We start from the raw sequence: 20,992 nt of genomic DNA on the forward strand, positions 1-20,992 counted from the left end.
TGACGGCATAAACTGGTGGAGAAAAAAAAATGATGACGTCATCGGTCACGTGGTTCGGCCGCCATCTTGGAAAAACCGAAAAACTTTGCACCTCTATATCTCCGAAAGTGCTGAATAGAAAAAATTGAGACATGGCTCATTGTAAAGAACTCTCCATGGGGAATAAAATATGTTAATGATGATGTCATTGGTGCCTCCATTATGACGTCATAATTCGACAAGTACAAAACTTCATCCGATCAAGTTGCAATTTCTTGAGCGCCATGTCGGCATAGACTGGTGGAGAAAAAATATATAATGATGACGTCATCTGTCACGTGGTTCGGCCGCCATTTTGGAAAAACGGAAAAAATTTGCACCTGTATATCTCCGAAAGTGCTGAATAGAAAAAATTGAGACATGGCTCATTGTAAAGAACTCTCCATGGGGAATAAAATATGTTAATGATGATGTCATAGTTGCCTCCATTATGACGTCATAATTCGACAAGTACAAAACTTCATCCGATCAAGATGAAATTTCTTGAGCATCATCAAGGAATAAATTAGTTTAGAAAACAAATAATGATGACGTCATCGGTCACGTGGTTCGGCCGCCATATTTGTCCAAAATGGCCGATAAAAAAGTACATTCCCTCAAGTCCTCGGTCTCTGACCGATTTTTCATTTGGCTGTCTGTCTGTGAGCAGGATATCTCAATAGGTTATGGACAGATTCAGATGAAATTTAGTGAGCAGGTTTGGTGTGTGACAAGGACAAAATGATTAGATTTTGGTGAAAATCTGGATGTCAGAATTTTTAAAGTGATTCTTCACCATTAAGAGATAGGGCCAAAAACTATAAATAGAAAGGTATTCCAAAAAGTTGCAGACGGATTCAAACAAAACTTAGTGGATAGGTTGAGTGCGTAATGAGGACAAATTGTTTAAATTTTGGTGAAGACCCTGATCCGGATATGGGAATTCTTTTCTTTTTTTCTTTCTGTGTATGTTTGTTTATATTGTTATGGATATGAGAATTGTGTTTAATTGGTGTAAAATATCACCCTCCTTCCTCCATCTGTTGTGTATAAAGGTCAAAGGTCGTTCCCATAGTTATTCCATATACAATCACGTAGCAAATCATAGATTTCCTTTGTTCAGTAGTTATCTCCTTATTATGTGTATTAGGTTAAGGTTCTGACTTCCCACTAGTTAACACTGCAGTGCACCAAATTGGAACAAGGTAGAATCCCTTTTCAAATTCCCCAAAGCCTCCACTTCCAAACGCAATCCCCTTTTGGCATCAATTGCCAACTGCATTGGGCGGTTTTCCGCGTGCGGTTTTCTGCATTTGCCGCTGCTGCTTTGTGGTTTTCGCCGCAAAACACCACCATTGAACATGCGGTCAGATCGGAGAAGAAGGGGGAGGAGCGGCCGAATCCAGGGCGTTGGCCGCCGATCGTCATCAAAGGTGGAGCGAAAGAGCCCGTGCCAGCCAACCGGCACTGCAGTGAGCGACCCGGTAGGCGTGCCCGGGGAGCCCGCGGATTGATCTCGAGGCGCGCTATAAAAGCGCTTTGAAGCCTCTGAGAGAGAGTCAGAGAGAGAGCATCCAGGCGGTCAAGTGCTGCGGTGAAGAGAGAGAGAGAGAGAGAGAGAGAGAGTTGGCAGATGCGTGAGAGGAGAGAGAGAGGGAGATGCGGCAGATGAGTTCAGAGGCAGTACCACGAGCACTACCATGCAGCTTTGACTCCACCAAGCAGCGTTGACTCCACCAGGCAGCGTTGGCTCCACCAGGCAGCTTTGACTCCACCAGCGGAGCTCGAACAGCAGCAACAGCTTGAACCAGCGGAGCTCGTACCGCGGCAGCTCGCACGACCACAGCTTGGGCGTTGACGGCGGTGCCGACCGTGGCCGCGGAGGAACGGAGCTGCCGCTCCCGGCCCGACCGTGACCCAGTTCCCGTGGACCTTCCTCTTCCTCCAGCTATCCACCTCCAGCATTCGTTCCTACCATCATCCCCCGTGTAAGTGTGCTCGTAGTCTGTCTTTGTTCTGTCCTGGGTTAAGTAAGACTGTATAATATAAGCTAATTATTGCACTGTGTCTTCTTCTTCTGTAAATTCTTTTATTATCTTTCCTTCTCCTTGGTTATTTTTGGTCTTGTAAATAATAGTAATCTTCTATATATAAAAAACACAGTTTGTGTGTGTGTGTGTGTGTGTGTGTGTGTGTGTGTGTGTGTGTGTGTGTGTGTGTGTGTGTGTGCAATGTTACCGATAGACTCCGAAACGGAGAGGCTCACGTGCTTGATATTTGGCATAGACATGGCCATTGAGCCTGGGACGAACATGGCCAAGACAATATTTGACGAGATCCATATTTTTTATTCATATTTACCTCAGCGCATTTCAGCGAAGTTCCCGCTAATCTCAGCCAGTGCGAGCAGCTCGCTGATTCGCTCAGAGCGATCACGTGATGTTCCATCCCGTCACACGTTTGCACGTAATTCAGGGCGAAAAACCATTGCGTTTTTTCACCTTTATGCGATCGTGTTTTGTGTCGATTTTGTGCGATATGAATTAAATTTTAATTCATATTTCGTGATTACGAATTCGAATACGAAGGATTTCCCCTTTCCCCTTTCGATTTCGAATACGAATCGAATACGAGCTTGAGTCGAGAGGGGGAATGTATGGGTTGGGAATGTGCGGGTCTCCCTTCCCCCGCCCGGCAACGCCGGTACTGGAGGGCGTGGGTCACAGGATCGGTGAGTCTCCAAAAGCCGCTTCGCGCTCTTGCGAAGATGCAGGAAGATGTCGCGATTGTTGTGCTGCTCTCCGACCATGAGAACTGCAACGTCATTGTTGACTGGCCCTCCCCTTCCCCCTCCGTCCTCCCCCTCCCTCCCCCTCCACCCTACCCCTTCTCCCCTCCCCCTCCCCCACCCTTTTCCCCCTCCATTTCCCCCCTCCCCTTCCCCCCTCCCCTCTCCCCTCCCCCTCCCCCCGCCCACCCCCTCGCCCTCCCATCCCTCCCCCTCCCCCCTGCCCCACCCCCTCCCACCCTCCCATCCCTCACCCTCCACCTCCGCCCTCCCCTACCCCTCCCGCCTCCCCCCCGCCTCCTCCCCCCTCCCACCCCCTCGCCCTCCCCCCTCCCCCCCCTCTCACCCCCCGCTCCCTCCTCCCACCCCCTCACCCTCCCTCCCTCCTCCCACCCCCTCACCCTCCCATCCCTCACCCCTCCCCCTCCCATCCCCCCCACCCCCTCCACCTCCCCCTCCCCCTCCCCTCCTCCTCCCCCTCCCATCCCTCACCCTCCCCATCCACCCTCTTCTCCCCTCTCCCCCTCCCCCTCTTCTCCACCTCTCCCCCTCCCCCTCTTCTCCCCTCCCCCCCCTCTTCTCCCCTCCCCCCCGTTCCCCTCCCCTCCCCCCACCCCTCCCCTCCCCTCCCCCGCCCGGCAATGCCGGGTACCTCTGCTAGTAAATTATACTTGTTCTTCCTACCTTCGTCTTCTTCTTCACATTCAGTCGCTTTAGTGATTTCCTTCATTGAATACCTGTGGCACGATTTGGCCAACGTTTAGGATCGGGTTTAGTACTGTTAAATGGCTCGAACTTCGGGTTGCTAAAACCGCTCGGCAACTAGTCCATCTAAAACCGGGGTTCGAGCGGGAGTCCCTCCCTTGCTTCACGGTCAGGAGTGGCACTCAGGTCCTTGGGACTTTTTGTAGACCAAATACCCTGGCTGCTCCCGACCGGAAGGAGCGTTGGGACCCCCAGGACTCACATCGGTCAGTCGCGGACAAGGGGATTAATCCCCCCTTCTTAAGGGGGAAAGGCCGACGTAGAGATCCGTAACAATTGGTGCCAGGAGTGGGATTCGAGGCCCGAACCAATTTTTTAAACATCTAAAAAAAAATAAAAAATTGGGTCAAAATTTGGAGCGGCCGAGATTGTTATAACATCTAAATTTAAAATCGTGCCATGGATGGTCAAGGCGATCGGATGCCGGTGGGGGAATTAGAGGGGTTAGGGGTAACCCAGGACCCCAGGGAAGAAGTGGGGAATAGTGGAAGAGAAGAGCAAAGAAGGTGCGGTCGTGGGGGTTACAGGCACACGAAATGGCGGCCTCCCATACATGACGGCGATAGCCGGACCCGCAGTGCCAATGGACTGGGGCCTTTTGATGATGCATTTCGGTGCCGCTCTGAGGGGTGACAGTAAGGGATTCGATGCAATGATGGCTACCCAGGGGATAGACGCGGAAAAAGCGAGGCACGAAGCAAGGTACAACCCGGTTGGATTTCAGGAGCAAATGAATGCCACGGCGAAAAGAATACAGGAAGACATTGACCGCGGGTTGAGCAAGCAGGTCCCAGGGGTGCACGAGGAGGTAACGCGGATTGAGAAGCGCCGGTTGAGCGAGTTTGAGAAAAGCACAGGTAACTGGACCGGGGTAGACATCGCGACCCGGGGTATGGAAAAGCCGGCGACCGCCAAGGTAGAAAAGGAAATTTTATTCGGACCAGCGGTCGCCGAGGGAAAGAAAAAAGAAATTAAGTCCAAATCATTCGAAGCAGTAGTGGAAATTGGAATTGGAGAGACCGGGGACTTAGAAAAGCACTCGCGGGAGGAAAAGATGGAATATGTGCAAAGTCCGTGCACACACCTTGATGCCGTGGTTAATCCTTACAAAGATTTGCAGGTGTTGGTGCAGGGAGGAAGAAGAACCCCGAAGGTGAGACGGGCTGTATATGGTGCTAAGAGGTTTTTCAGCAGGAGGATGTTTGGCGCGAAGAGAATTGTCGCGCGATTGGGATCGATATGGCACCCGGGTGTTGGGGAGGGGTCCCATGTGAGTGGAAATGGCACGCGTGTGAGGAAAAAGTGTGCGTCAAGAGTGAGCGTGTTACGAAGCGCGAGTGTGAAACCGAGTGCGAGCGAGAATGCACGTCGGGGTGTACGGAGTGTGACACAGAGAGTGAGAGCGATACGGAGTGTACGTGCGAGGGTGAGTGACACGGAGAGTAAGGTGGTGGTCAAACGTGTGCGAGGGAGCACACCTGAGTTGGTTGTGGCGCGTGTGCGGGAGGGCACATCGGAGCACGTTAGTGGGTGGATGCAAGAGTGCACGCCCATGGTGAGTGTTACGGAGGACGTAACGGAGGAGAGGTGTGGACCGAAGTGTGCGAATGGCGAGTGTGCGCAAGAGGGTGCGCGAAAGGTGTGGTGTGTACCAGGGAGTGCGGTGGTGGAATGGACGGAGTGTGTGGGATGTATGAGCAACAAACGGAACGCGTGGTGTGAGCATGCAGAGGAGGCATCGACGTTGAACGGGGTAGCGTTTAGGGTGACGGATAGCCGACGCGGGCGCTCGGTGTGCTTTGTTTGATGCGAGGCCCGGCGCGGATCGGTGCCGCGTCGCTTCTCTTGGAAGCGTCGTTGCCGATTCGGGCTTGGCTCCGCCCAGCACGGTCGAGTCCGGGCCTTGTCGGGCAAGGCGACCGGTCCGGTTCAAGGGCAAGTAGGAGGAAGCGGAACGGTGCCCCCTAGCGGGGGCGGGGTTCCGACCGGGCGAGATTGAGCCATCGGGCCCGGGACCGCAAGGTGCCGCGCCAAGATGGTGCGTGGAATCTCGGCCCGACCAAACCGCCTCCCTTGCACCGAATGCCGGACGGATTCAACCTGCAGGCGACCAAACCACCCGAATTCATTGCTCAGCTTTGCGAAGCCGAGTGTTAATGATGTGACGACGCACCGAGGCTCAGGTATAGCGGACTGTGATGATGATAGTGTTTTGGACCCGAAATTGAGGATAGGGAATTTGTGATTGGCAAAAATTTGATGATTGGCAGATGATTGGAAAATTTTTGATTGGCTGGAATTTGGTGAGCGAAATTTATAGTGGAAGATACCCGATGTGGTGGGATGGCAACTCTGCCATCCCTCACAAACCGGGGGCAAAGGAGCAGTAGTTTTATGGGGTTTGGCAGTGAAAACTAGCCCGGGAGGGTTAGGATATAATGTGTAGAGACCTAGAGATGACCATAGGTAACGGTACGGTTAGGTAGCGACATTGGACAGGTAGTGGGGACTTAGAGAGGGTAGTTGGATGATAATGACGAGGGAGCGCAATAATGTAAGGGGCGACGGGGAAGCGCGAGTTTTAGCAGGGCACCAGGTAGATTAGATGATGCCGTGTGTGTGAGAGTATTGATATCGAGCAAATGAGGAATTGCGGGGCAATGCTCGGGAGAGGTGTGTGTATGACCGTGGGAGAATTTGGGTGCCTGAGGCAATGGTTTTGAGAATCGAAAGTGTATTGAGCAGTGCATGAGTGAGTAATAGTGATGGAGTGTTGTGTTGACCAAATGGTCCTGGGAGGAAGGAGGGTGCAGGAAGCACCAGTAGGAGTGATTGCACAGGTGTGCAACTACAGTTGTATGGAATAAATGGTATGGAATATATGGAGTATGGAATGGATGGGGTGGAGTGAGTATGGTGGAAACTGTGGAGTGGAGTGGATGGTGCGAAGGTGTGGATGGGGGAAAGGAGGATGGACCCCATCACGAATACCCGGGGAAGGTAGTTTAAGAGTTAGGTAGAGGGTACAGGTAAATTGTGGTTGGATATTGGCATCTGGGGTGCGTGGTGGAAGAATGGTGGTTGGATGGGTGCATTAGTGACGTGGAAATGGCTGGGCGTGTGGCCTGTTAGTGTGTGTAGTTGAATGGACACTCCACCACTGTGAGGATGTCGGCCAAGTGAGGCTGCAGGTGGGCTCTGGGAGCTGTTAGAGTTGTGGATGGGGCCCGAGGATCCGGAGGACGGACCCGGGTAGCCCAGTGCCAGAGGGCACCGAGTGGGGAGAGCGCCAGAGGGCCTTCCCCAGGTAGATAGGTTAGGGTAAGGAGCAGGTAAGCTCGGAGGCAACTGCAGTGGTGGAGGTGTGCAGGTGGGTAGACCTGCTGGGAGAGCCACACGACCCAGTCCTGAAATTGTGCAAGGGCACAGGGAGTTGAATCGGGGGAGGGAGACCCCAAATTGAGGAAGCACCACAGTTTGGTCAATGGGAATTTGGTTCTTAAAACCGCATGGAGTAAGTTGGCCAATGGTTTGGCAGGGAAAGACCCCGGGTAGTGTAAAGCGTATTAAAGTCATTTAGGAAGTAGTTAGGATTAAGAATCTCCTCGCAACATCTACATCCACTCACCTGAGGTGACGCTACTCCACACCATGCCATGGATGTTTTTGATTATTTTTATTGTGCAAATGTTTGGATTGTGAGACGCATCATGACATGGGTGTGACATTGTGCTTTGTGTTCCATCTCTCCCTCCTTATGAGGATTGATGATGAGTTGGTGATGGCAAATTTTGGTTAGAGGGATTGTGGGGACGAATTTGGTCTAGGGAGATATGGGGAAGACGTGATAGTAGTGACGAATTTGTAAATGTGTAGATTTTTGTAAATATGGGGTAAGGGCAAGGGTAGAGTAGGTGACAGGGGGGGTGACGTACGGAAGGGACGAGCTTTTCTCACTTCGCTCTCCGTACGCACTTCGCCTTGCATTGCCTTGATTGATGTGTACCCTTGTGACCTTACCCCTCGCTCATCTGTCTTTCCCCCCTTTGTCTCCCACATGAGGATCTGTGCACCACTGGGCGCCGAGGGGAGCTTGCGGGAGTCCGCCATTGTGTGCCCGAAACTCCCGCAACCAGCTGTCTGCATCGATGCACCACTTATGGACCACATGTCTGTGGCTGAGCACCACTTATGGACCCCACGGGTGGGGGCATGGGTGCTCTGCTGGAACCCGCCATGATGGCCCGAGATCTTGCTGGCGGACCTTGGTAGCATGGCACCAATGCCACACAGGTGAACCACTCATAGTCGGTCCCTGTGGGCCATAAATAAAAATGGACACGTTTTGTGCATGTCATTTTATTATTGCAAATAGGCCGCCAGCAAAGAAGAAAGACAACATCTGGAAGAATACCAATGGCCAGCAGAGGGAGCCGAAGAGGAAGCCCAGCACCAGGGTTTGTTGGGTTTTTTTTTTTATTGAACTGTGGTGACTGTGCACCGTTTGGTGCTTGATGGTGCTTTGGTGCGTTTTTGGTGCTTTCTGGTGCGTCGATGCAGCACAGGCTGTCTCCCTCCCCCCACCCCCCCAAAAGAACAATCGCAGGTCCTGGGTTTGCGTTTTGTAAATACAAGTAGCGTAACTGTAAATAATGCTCCCCCATCGTTCATGTTGTAGTTTGAAGACAATTCCGCAATTCGGTTAGCTGTGGGCGTAAGTCTGTTAGGCAGGGTGCAATGCAGCAGCGGGACATATTTATTTGTGTTTTAAAACTGTCACACTCAGGGTCAGGTTAAATGTAGAGGGAACTACACCTACGTGCCACACTAAAGGTAAAGGTAATAGGCCCAGGACGTGCCTAAGAGGAGGAGGGTGCAGTGTTATAGATATGAGAATTGTGTTTAATTGTTCTAAAATATCACCCTCCTTCCTCCATCTGTTGTGTATAAAGGTCAAAGGTCGTTCCCGTAGTTATTCCATATACAATCACGTAGCAAATCATAGATTTCCTTTGTTCAGTAGTTATCTCCTTATTATGTGTATTAGGTTAAGGTTCTGTCTTCCCACTAGTTAACACTGCATTGTACCAAATTGGAACAAGGTAGAATCCCTTTTCAAATTCCCCAAAGCCTCCACTTCCAAACGCAATCCCCTTTTGGCATCAATTGCCAACTGCATTGGGCGGTTTTCCGCGTGCGGTTTTCTGCATTCGCCGCTGCTGCTTTGTGGTTTTCGCCGCAAAACACCACCATTGAACACGCGGTCAGATCGGAGAAGAAGGGGGAGGAGCGGCCGAATCCAGGGCGTTGGCCGCCGATCGTCATCAAAGGTGGAGCGAAAGAGCCCATGCCAGCCAACCGGCACTGCAGTGAGCGACCCGGTAGGCGTGCCCGGGGAGCCCGTGGATTGATCTCGAGGCGCGCTATAAAAGCACGCGCGGAAGCCTCTGAGAGAGAGTCGGAGAGAGAGCATCCAGGCGGTCAAGTGCTGCGGTGAAGAGAGAGAGAGAGAGTCGGCAGATGCGTGAGAGGAGAGAGAGAGAGAGATGCGGCAGATGAGTTCAGAGGCAGTACCTCGAGCAGTACCACGCAGCTTTGACTCCACCAAGCAGCATTGACTCCACCAGGCAGCGTTGGCTCCACTAGGCAGCTTTGACTCCACCAGCGGAGCTCGAACAGCAGCAACAGCTTGAACCAGCGGAGCTCGTACCGCGGCAGCTCGCATGACCGCACCTTGGTGGGCGTTGACGGCGGTGCCGACCGTGGCCGCGGAGGAACGGAGCTGCCGCTCCCGGCCCGACCGTGACCCAATTCCCGTGGACCTTCCTCTCCCTCCAGCTATCCACCTCCAGCATTCGTTCCTGCCATCATCCCCCGTGTAAGTGTGCTCGTAGTCTGTCTTTGTTCTGTCCTGGGTTAAGTAAGACTGTATAATATAAGCTAATAATTGCACTGTGTCTTCTTCTTCTGTAAATTCTTTTATTATCTTTCCTTCTCCTTGGTTATTTTTGGTCTTGTAAATAATAGTAATAAATGATATTTGTTCTTCCTACCTTCGTCTTCTTCTTTACATTCGGTCGCTTTAGTGATTTCCTTCATTGAATACCTGTGGCACGATTTGGCCAACGTTTAGGATCGGGTTTAGTACTGTTAAATGGCTCGAACTTCGGGTTGCTAAAACCGCTCGGCAACTAGTCCATCTAAAACCGGGGTTCGAGCGGGAGTCCCTCCCTTGCTTCACGGTCAGGAGTGGCACTCAGGTCCTTGGGACTTTTTGTAGACCAAATACCCTGGCTGCTCCCGACCGGAAGGAGCGTTGGGACCCCCAGGACTCACGTCGGTCAGTCGCGGACAAGGGGATTAATCCCCCCCTTCTTAAGGGGGAAAGGCCGACGTAGAGATCCGTAACAATATGTTTGCTGTGAGCAGGATATCTCAAAACGTTATGGACGAAATCAGACAGAACTTGGTGCACAGGTTGGATATATAAAAAACCACCTTTAGAGGCCATTTTTCCCCGCAAAGCGGGGGTTGGCCTTTTTCGGGAACCGTGGTTGTTGTTGTTTTTCAGTCCCCTTTTTGAAGCAATGTTTTACGGCCGGATGCCCTTCCTGACGCCAACCCTTTTTGCCGCCTTTAACGACAAACAGGGAATTACCAGTGAACTGGTACTCAATTAGCCGACCTCGGAAGGATGACAGGCTGAGTCAACCCCCCTGGCGTTAATTCAGCGATCGACCGGGATTCGAACCCAGGATCCTAGGATCCTAAGCCGGCACCCTAGCCGCTAGCCCAACACCAGGGCACTCGGAGATATACTGTGCTCTACACACCCCACAAGGGTTGGATAAATAACATGACCCTTCCTGGCGCTAACGTGGCGTTTTTCGTGGCGGCCTTTTGAAACTCTCTCCTGCTGTTTAACACGAAACTGAAAGGGAGGAAGCCCGGGTTGTGCTCATTTGCCAAGCTTCTAGCTAGCGCTTGCCAACCCAGCCGTTCCTTTACGATTTTGAATGAAGTGCTTGCTCGAATGTTTAAACCACATGGCGATCTCTCCAAACGCTGATAAATGAACACACACCCGATGTGTGTGTGTGATGTGTGTGATGTTGGATGTGCGACAATAACAAATTGATTAAATTTTGGTGAAGATACGGATCCAGATCCAATATTTTTTACTTTTTAAAGTAATTCTTCATCATTTTGAAATGGGGCCAAAAACAATATACTGTATTGCACGATATTTTAAATAGTTGTCGACGGATTATTGCAATACTTGGTGTGTGCTTTGGGTAGGTGACAAGAACAAGCCAATTATATTTTGTTTAGCATCTGGATGCATATCGGGCCTATCAGTAGGGTTCAAAACATAAACTGCACAGCCTGGCAGAGGTGTGCGCTCTACCGAGTGTTGTTCTAGTTTATTCATTCATGGCATCTTCACTTGTCGATTGTTTTATTTCTCACCATATACGTAACTGAAATTAGTGTGAACAGCCTGGCAGCAGTTGCAACAGCGACACAATACATGATGACTTCGTATAAAAAAATGCTTAAACACACAATGCCATACTAATAGTAATAGTGCAGATGGGATGATACTTTATGCATTACTGTCATGTAAATTAGTAGTAGACAAGGCAATGTTATCAACTCAACTGAGGCATCAGCATGAATTGGATCGGCATCAACATTCAGATCAGCAACTGGACTGGCTTCAATCTTGGCTGTTTCAGCGGAGGTAAGTGATTCGTTAGGCGGACGACATATTGGGAAATCACTGAATGTGGTGTGCTCCTCAGGATTGAAGATTCTCAGCTCAGACACCAATGATGATTTGAACAGGAACTTTTTAATAATGGTCTTCCTGAATTTAGCATGGAATCTTCAGTCCCTTCTGGTGAAACTCCCAACATCCAGAATCACTGCTCACTTCCACTTATTCATTCCTCTTTTTTCCCCAGCTGTTGAACCAACCTCCACATTCTCTTCAATCTCATTCTTCCCTCCAGGTCTTCAAGACAACTGTTCACCACCATCTCAGATCATGCCCATACAAACCCATGATATTTACTACCCCTGTTAACCCTCACCTAAGCCCACCTCTTTCCAAGTTTCCAGTTTTCCTTCCTGAGAGTTTGCCTCTGTATTAATATTGTCAAATATTCGTCTAATAGTTCTGTGTTGTGTCTTTTGCATGGGTGGACTGGGACACCTGGTTGCCTGCTCGGAACCAAGTGGGCCAGTCCGCTGTTTGGCCGGTGGCCACAAACGATCACCTTTTAGGCTTAGGAATGACTGGTATCATGATCCCACTGACAGAATGAGATGGTACGACATGGACCGATCGGCCTATCTGGCTAGACGAATTTTGAGACCTCAATGACGATGAAGAAACCCATCAGTGATAAGATGTGATAAGGTGATACGTTTTGATTCTTCTGCCAAACTGATCAAGTTAAAGGCAGAATTAATAGACTTTGTCGGGAAGTGGGACTCACTGAAAGGTAGTGTGCAGGTCAGCTATAAAGTGCGCATCCCCCCTTGTAATGAAGATCAAATGGAACTGGAGATACTCGCACAGATTGTAATCAAAGAGAAAGAATCCTCACGATACTTCAATTATTATAAAGATCGTGCAGTCTGCTGTTTCCTGTTTTTAAAAAGGTACAACATGTACTCTTTCTTGTATCACGCATGGTATACATCAGGGCCCGACATTAGCGGGTGTCCAGGTGCCCAGGGCACCGAATTTTAGTTTGGGGTTGACATGACCAGTTTCACAAGTAGCATCTAGCATGTGCGTGGAAGTTTCGCCAAACTTCTTTTCATCAAGCATCATCTCCGGAATTCTGTCACAAGATCATCTAGGAGATTTCACGTTGATGTCGATGGAGAGTGATATCCTCAACGGCATATCCACACATTCATTCATTCATTCATAACCTGTCCAAAAAGAGTCAACTCTTAGTCTTAGGCCGTGTTCTGAACTATGTGTGACTGAGAATAGACTATTTGACTGTTTGACAAATGTATTGAGTTCTCAGGTTCTTCGAAGGCCGAGATCAAAGCCTTGGCATTGTTTGTACTTCTTATCAGATATATGGACAGTTTGCTAAAATCTCCTTTTCCTGCAGTTCTGGTAGAATTGCATTGAAACTTGCTGCTCCTCCTTCAGTTTCCATATTGCTAAGTCAGAATCCTAAAGAAGTAATTATGGTTCAGTTTTTCATTAATCAATTAATTTTGTACTAATGACTCAATCTATTCTTCTTACAATATTAGTATATTTGTTCCTATTAAGAGCATGCTATATTCCCATTATCTGATGTATTATAATTTGTTTTTGTGCTGATACTAAATCATGTCATGATGTAGACTGACGAAGGTGTATCGATTTCAATTTCCACGCACCAAGAACAATTTTAAATATTTAATTCTCTGGAGAAGATTCACTTGAATACAACAAAGATTACAACAAAGTTTAACAATACTATACTGACGTATACACTCACAGATTCAACACAACGTGTCCAGCCAATCTTCTGGTGAGTGGTTGAATGCAGTTCCTTTTTATAGAAAGTTTGGGAACAAAAGAAATCTCCTGCTGTCTCAGAAGTTATACTGAGGAATGGAAAGGTCAGGGGTTTTGCAGACAGACTGGCGCCATTAACTCAGTGAAGCATCTTTTTCACATTAAGCAACTTAAGATGGAAAAGTGCAGACTTGTTGTTTTTCCCAGCATGGAGCCTCCCGGAGACTCTATCTGTTCTTGTCTGATGAAAACAGCTCCATTCGCCTTTTGTACATTTCAATACCCTTTCAAACATTGTATATTGTATCTCTTTGCTGGCATAGATAAATCAATGTTAGCATTATTTCGAAGCACAGCAAACACACAATTTATATGATCCATAATGCATATTTCATCAAATATTTATCAGGAAAGTATAAGCTTCACTTTTATTGACTACATACACATATATACAGTCACGTGAAAAAGTAAGTACACCCCATGTGAAGTTTTGACTTTTTCAACATATTTCAACATACAGCTATTTGATCTTCATTTCAACAATATTGATAGATAAAGGTGATATAATATAACAAATATCATGAAACATTTACATTTTGTAGTCCATTGTATGATTTAAAATAAACATTAATGCAAATTTCGCATGTGGAAAAAGTAAGTACACCCTTGGCTCTAATCGGTGGTATTGCCCCCTTTGGCAGAAACGACCTCAAGTAGGCATTTCTTATGACTGTCTACCAGTCTCTGACATTGACTGGGAGAAATTTTTGCCCACTCCTCCATGCAGAATTCTTTCAGCTTTGCGATGTTTGAGGGGTTTCTTGCATGCACAGCTCGTTTCAAATCCCCCCACAACATCTCGATGGGATTTAGATCCAGGCTTTGACCTGGCCATTCCAGAACCCTCCATTTCTTTATTTTCAGCCATTCCTTGGTGGATTTACTGGTATGTTTAGGGTCATTGTCATGTTGCAAGGTCCAACTTCGGTTGAGCTTCAACTTTCCGACAGATGGCCTCACATTATCCTCAAGCACCCTCTGGTACAATGAATAATTCATAGTGGATTCGATGATGGTGAGCTGCCCAGGCCCTGATGCAGCAAAGCTGCCCCAAACCATAATATTTCCACCACCATGCTTTACAGTTGGTATCAGGTTCTTGTGGTCAAATGCTGTCTTTGGTTTTCGCCAAACATGTCTTCTGGTACTGTGGCCAAATAGCTCCACCTTTGACTCATCTGTCCAGAGCACATTGTTCCAGAAGTGCTGGTCTTTGCCTAGGTGTTCATTGGCAAACTAGTCTTGCCCTGATGTTCTTTCTGGACAGCAAAGGTTTCCTCCTGGCACACCTCCCATGTAGATCAAATTTATGCAGCCTCTTTCTAATGGTAGACTCGTGCACTTTGACATCAACAGTGGCAAGAGTTACCTGTAGGTCCCGTGATGACATTCTGGGGTTCTTAGAGACTTCTTTCAGCATCTTGCGGTCTGCTCTCGGGCTGAACTTGCTGGGGCAGCCTTGCCTGAACAAGTTGGCAGTTGTTTGGAATCTTCTCCACTTGTACATGATCTCCCGGACAGTCGAATGATTGATTTCAAATTGTTTGGAGATCTTTTTAAATCCCTTCCCAGACTCGTAGGCATCTATAACCTTCTTTCTGAAGGCCTCAGAGAGCTCTTTTGATCTAGGCATGGTGACGTCGCACACTTCAACAACAAAGAGCAAACCAAACGAAATGTCTGAGGTTTAAATAAGACAGGTTCCTCCAAGATCCTCTCTAACGATGTTCTAATCATTTACACCTGAGCTGGTGCACCTGATTCTAATTTTAGGTATTTCAAGTAGTGATGAATGTAGGGGTGTACTTACTTTTTCCACATGCGAAATTTGTATTTATGTTTATTTAAATTATACAATGGACTACACAATGTAAATGTTTCATGATATTTGTTGTATTATATCACCGTTATCTATCAATATTGTTGAAATGAAGATCAAATAGCTGTATGTTGAAATATGTTGAAAAAGTCAAAACTTTACATGGGGTGTACTTACCTTTTCACGTGACTGTATATATATCGAAGACTAAAAGTAGGAAGTCTATTTAGACTTCCATAAGACCAATCAAAAGATGTTTCGAATCTATCATCATGAATCGTAATGCTATTTCTTCAGTGCTCGTTTGGTCTATTCTTCAGAATTTGGTTTGGTTCGTTTGGTTTGGTTTGGCTCGTTTGGTTTGGTTTGGTTTGGCTCGTTTGGTTTGGTTTGGTTTGGTCTATACGCACTGAAGAAATAGCGTAATGCTATTTCTTCAGAGTGCTCGTTTGGTTTATTATTGGCAGTGTTCTTTTCTTTCCCACTCCACTGGAGTGACATTATTATGGGTTCATATAACCCAGAATGAATGTCCCAACTAGTCTTGAATAATTGATTCAGTGGCAAAATCACTCTGAGTTGAAATGGAAGTTAGGGGTCAGAAATTGCCTAAAATCGTGCATTTTACCTCCTAAATCGCTGCCCCCAACTCATCATGCCACATCATGATTCGCGGTGTCTGCCCAGGACGGCCATGGCTCAGCTGACCGTGAGTGAGCGGGTCCTGGGCGCTGACCTTTGACCAGTTTATTTACCCAGTCACCCCTGGTTTCTTGTATTTTTCTGCGAGTATGTGGTGTGCATTCAACTCTACTACGAGCCTTAGATCCTGTGAAAAGACGTTGTTTTGGTTGCGGAAGTCTTTGCCAGCCACATGCACATCATTTCCCTACGGGCTTTGCAAGTTATTCATGAGTGAGTTATGAGATCGATTTTTTTTTTAGATATTTCGCTGCATCTCTCTACTTTTGTCGATTCCGCATGTAAAAGCAGGAAATTTCAGTGGTCGGTCGGGAAGTGGGATGCGTAACGTCAAATCGGGACTATCCCACCCAAATTGTGATGGTTGGACAGTATGCTAGAGCATCATGAAGAAGTGCTCAGACGGGAATGTCAGACATTTTTTTGTTATGGTCCAGTGATTGATCATCCCTGTTATTAGTCCCCTACCGGTGTACACTGGAGGGGACTATAGGTTTGCACGCCGTCCCTCCGTCTGTCAGTCAGTCTGTCAGTCCGTCAGTCTGTCACGCAAAGAACAGTTTTCCGGACTTTTTTTCTAAACGCTTAACGCTAATGATTTCAAACTTGGCAGGTGGTTTCCTCATGATAAGTTACAGGTCAAGTTCGAACTTCACGACGTTTCGATCATTTTTGACAAAGTTATGGCACTATGAACTTTGGTAATTCTGATAATTCTGATGATCCTTAACTCAGTGCCATTTTAAGTTTTAATTTCCTTTAAAAACCAATTTCTCTGCAATAATAGGACCGATTGAGATAAAAATTTTCACCATATGATGGACTCGGTTTGTAGAATATTTTAATGGTAATTATGACGTCACAGGTCACGTGGTTCGGTCGCCATATTGTTTTTCGTGAAAACACGAAAACCCCTTTTTCTCTGCAACAGCTGAACAGATCGAGGCCAAACTTTGCAGGCAGAATCGCATACTCATGACGAACAAAAGAGTCAACGAGCATGACGTCATGCATCACATGGTTTCAGAGGTATGACGTTTTTAAGCATGAACCTTTAAAACCGAGCTCCTCCCTCATTTTTGATCCAATCGAGGGGAAACTTCACAGATCTGTTCAGCACTAAAATGTCCTTTTGGAATTTGCGATAGGGCACGTGGTTTGGCAAATATCGTTAATTAAACAAAAATATTTTAAAAAATGGATATCTCTTGTTTATTCTCGAGTTCTCCTCAAGCCGCACCGTGCGTCCTCAGCCTCGTCTCGCGAACGTCAACAGCGCGACACAGCGCGTGCTTTCGGGAGGGGCGGAGCCAAGCCGAGCAACATATATATATACACATCGATCATTGATCGTGAACCAGAAAATATAATAAATTACTGATGGTTTCAGAGTTATGACGTTTTTAAGCATGAACCTTTAAAACCGAGCCCCTCCCTCATTTTTGATCCAATCGAGGGGAAACTTCACAAATCTGTTCAGCATGTCAGTCTACTAAAATGTCCTTTTGGAATTTGCGATAGGGCACGTGGTTTGGCAGATATCGTTAATTAAACGAAAATATTTTAAAAAATGGATATCTCTTGAATCGCTACGCTAGTACCTCAGACCGTGAGTTGGTAATAATTTATATAATTCACACAGTGCAATACGTGCAGGCCGCTCCATGGAGCGACCTTGCGGGCTTATCAACGAGGCGAGGCGTGACACACGTGTCTCAGCATACCTCAGATCAAGTTTGAAAACCAGCATCAACCGTGCATAAATTTGCATATTCGATCATTTTTGACAAAGTTATGGCACTTCGAACTTTGGTAGGGGACATGTATTGCAGCACAATACTCAGAATGCTTGTTCACCTCGTAGTCTAGTAGGAAGAGGGGGGTATCATGCACCCCCCAGAAATATACTTCTAATCAGTGTTTCTAGATTGGAAAAATTGTGTAGAAAATGATGAGCTATGTTAAAAGTTGTCAAAACGTCCCACGTATCATTTTTATGCAAATTAGTGCCGCCATTATCGAAAAATCTAGTTTCACTATATCTCAGGCAATATTGCAGATAACTGAACAAATAAGGTGTCTAGACCCATGTTTTGAGGGTCAAAGATCATAATAAAACTATTCTTAAAGTGATCACATGTGTCTGTGTCATGCTAGTATGCAAATTAGTGCCACCATTACAAAATAATCACATTTTTACCAATTAAGAGACTCCAATATTGCAGATAACTGAACAAATATGGTGTCTAGACCCATGCTTTGAGGGTCAAAGATCATAATAAAACTATTCCTGAAGTGGCCACATGTATCTCTGGCATGCTATTATGCAAATTAGTCCTGCCATTACTGCCATTTCATATTTTCGTAAATGTATTCAATACTTCCGTTAATAGTTCTGCATCTTCGTCGATGCCAACTGATGTTGCTGGATATTTAACCTCCAAACCAACAAGGTAAGAAGTTAACTCAGCTACACACACACACACATGTGGAAGTCAGTTTCTGCATGGAATCAGAAACAAGCAACATCACAGCTGAGCTAGCTAGCACCATGTTAGATATAGCTAGCCTCTTAAAATCTACGTAGGTTTCTTGCTTAATTGTTGTTATCATTGCTGGTATAACTAAAACATGATACATGTGAATTCGTGGATCGCCATATGCAGATACACCCCTCTTCCTACTAGACTATAGTCATTATGTCATTAATTCCAGAGCAAATCCACCCACCTGGGGTTTGTTCAGTTACCAAGCAGCTAGCTAGCGCTTGCCAAGCCAGCCATTCCTTATCAACAGTTTTGAATGGAGTGCTTGCTTTACTTCCTAGATCACTTAGTGAGTGAGTGGTCTACAAGAAACTTGGTAACTGAACACACCCCAGTTCTCATATTTCCATGGAATATTGGGGAAATGATTGCTCTAAACCTGATAAACAAGCAAATGATAGGCAAAGTTCATCAGGTGATGTCACAAAGCACATACCCTATTTGAAAAAAATTGGTTCGCCCGTCGATTGCTTTAACCATGCATCTGATTACGTCTTGATATTAAACCATGAAGTCAAACCAGTGCCAAACACAAAGACAACTAGAAAGCATCTGAAAATGCAAAGCCCATCCATGTCCGTTTATATGCAGTCATCATCTTCTTCTTCAGTATGCTCAAAATAACGACAATAGTTAAAAAAAATACGGAATGAAAATTGATGATTTTATGCAGCCTTGACCTTTGAGCTTTAGATCTAAAAATAATCAGCCTCTAGCTTTTGATTGATGAATCTACATTATAAAACTGCAAATGCCAACTTGTGATGCTGGCTATCAGCACACAGAGAGCAGGTTCTCCCAGGATTATTTTTTTGTTCTTTCTCCATAGGTTAGTCACCACAATTATGCCAACTATATGAAAAATAAAACGAATTCACAGACGTTTTATTTAGCATTTACGCAAAGGTAGAGGCAAGGAGACTTCAGAGTTTGTTTCCTGATATGCCCCGTGCCTCAAACATACCCCAAACAGTCTGATCAAAATAAAGAAGAGCAGGGGGGGGGGGATAATTTATTTTTATTTTGATCTTCCTCTTGGTGTGTTGTAAATTACTAGTGAGGTGCCCATGCTTCGCACGGGTGGGAGGCCGGAAGCGAACAGAAAATGCTGAAACGGCGAATGCTAAAGCATGAAACCAATAATATTCCACATTACTGTAGCACCTTCAGTCGTACGTCAGACATGGACAGCAAGTTCGTGAAGGACTTCCACGAAAAACGTACCTGTTCGCAAACAAACAGGTACGTTTGTTCCATACTCAGTCAATGGCGAATCTGCATATGGTGATCCACGAATTCACGTTTACAAAGTAGAAACCGTCACGGCATTTCGTCTTTCACTTGAACTCAATATCTTTTTTTTTCATTCCAAACAGCATAACTCCAATCACAAATGAAATAACATTAATATAAAAAATAAACTTTTAACAACATTCGTGACATAGACAAATATTTAAATCCTGATGTGAAGTTCCGTACAGTTGGGTGAATACAATTACGAATTCAAAATCGTAATTGTATTCACTCAATTCCAATCATCAATTAATACTTTAACAAAACGATTAACACGATTAACGTTTAACGATTTAACATCACGATTGAATGACGGTTGTATTTGGATATTATCAAACCCTCGCATTGCCGGCATCTGTCCACTTCCGGATTCGCTGCAGGTTTGTAATTCTCATCAAAATCTAAACAGTATTTGTAGAATTTCAACAAAAGCCACATGACTGTTCATATCGGTAAATATTATTCCATCGTGTTTGGAAAAACTGGAAAATTTGGAAAAACAATATAGCCTATTTTACTCCCAGGGGTCCCGGGAATACCCACCCAAAATATCGTTGCGATCGGTTCAGCCGTTTTTGCGGTACCTTCGAACGGACAGACGGACATTTGGTGAATTATCGTAAGATTCGCAATTCGGCATCCAAAAAGGCTTTGATGAATATCCCATTAACAATCTCCCTCCTTCCCCTTGCTGCCTGAGTGTATAGCTAGGCCAGTATCTCTGTATCTATGCATCGCCTAATTTTATTTTTTCCCAGTAACAACTGTTTAGCAATTACACAAAGATTGGTATTCCCGTCAGTGAAGCAACAGAACTTATATTCTAGTACAAAGGAAAGTAGGAAAGTAGGGGGAAATGAAAGAAATAAAAATGGAAAAAAAAGAGAAGCATCCTGTATGGTCCAAAGGTATTGCTTCATTTTATGACTTTGAATCCTGACCGATTTGAGTTTCAATACTTTTGTGTTTTCATTTCAATTTGACTGTATCGGTATTTGTACCAATAGCATAGCTGGAAAACTTGACGCAATGTGTTTCACCCTCAACCTTAATTTTTTTCCCAAAGTCCAAAATTTCACAAAGACGATTTCAAAACATAATTGGGGTCTGTTTGTTCAAAATCCTTCCAAAGATTTTTCTTATGACTCCATTGGTAACCTGAGTTATCAGCCTGCTTGTGAGCATATTTCAAAAAATTAATGGCGGATTTGAAGGAAACTTTGTGGACAGGTAGGGTGCGTCACAAGTATGAATTGATTTGATTTTGGTGAAGATCCGGATCCGGCCTATCAGTCGGATACAAAACGTAAACTGTTCAGCCTAGCGGAGATATGCACTTTCCAGAATGTTGTGTTTTGTATGCTTTGGAGTGCAATGCATTGTTGAATTACATTTTCAAATCTTTCCTTGAAGCAGTCAAATGAAATTATTTTAATAACATGACATTCTCGTTTGAACACCCG

General features: G+C 46.0%; 2 protein-coding genes across 2 annotated transcripts in view; one reads left to right on the forward strand and one right to left on the reverse strand.

The window, feature by feature from the left end:
- Positions 1 to 20,992, reverse strand: part of TSEN2 (tRNA splicing endonuclease subunit 2) — an 841,321-nt gene that overhangs the window by 785,498 nt on the left and 34,831 nt on the right. The gene's annotated exons all lie outside the window — the stretch shown is intronic.
- The window catches only part of LOC137426005 (voltage-dependent L-type calcium channel subunit alpha-1D-like), a 545,673-nt gene that overhangs the window by 222,722 nt on the left and 301,959 nt on the right, over positions 1 to 20,992 (forward strand). The window lies entirely within an intron of this gene.

This window comes from Myxine glutinosa, chromosome 4 (assembly GCF_964187855.1).
Source record: "Myxine glutinosa chromosome 4, kmMyxGlut1.1, whole genome shotgun sequence".
Taxonomy (NCBI): Eukaryota; Metazoa; Chordata; class Myxini; order Myxiniformes; family Myxinidae; genus Myxine; species Myxine glutinosa.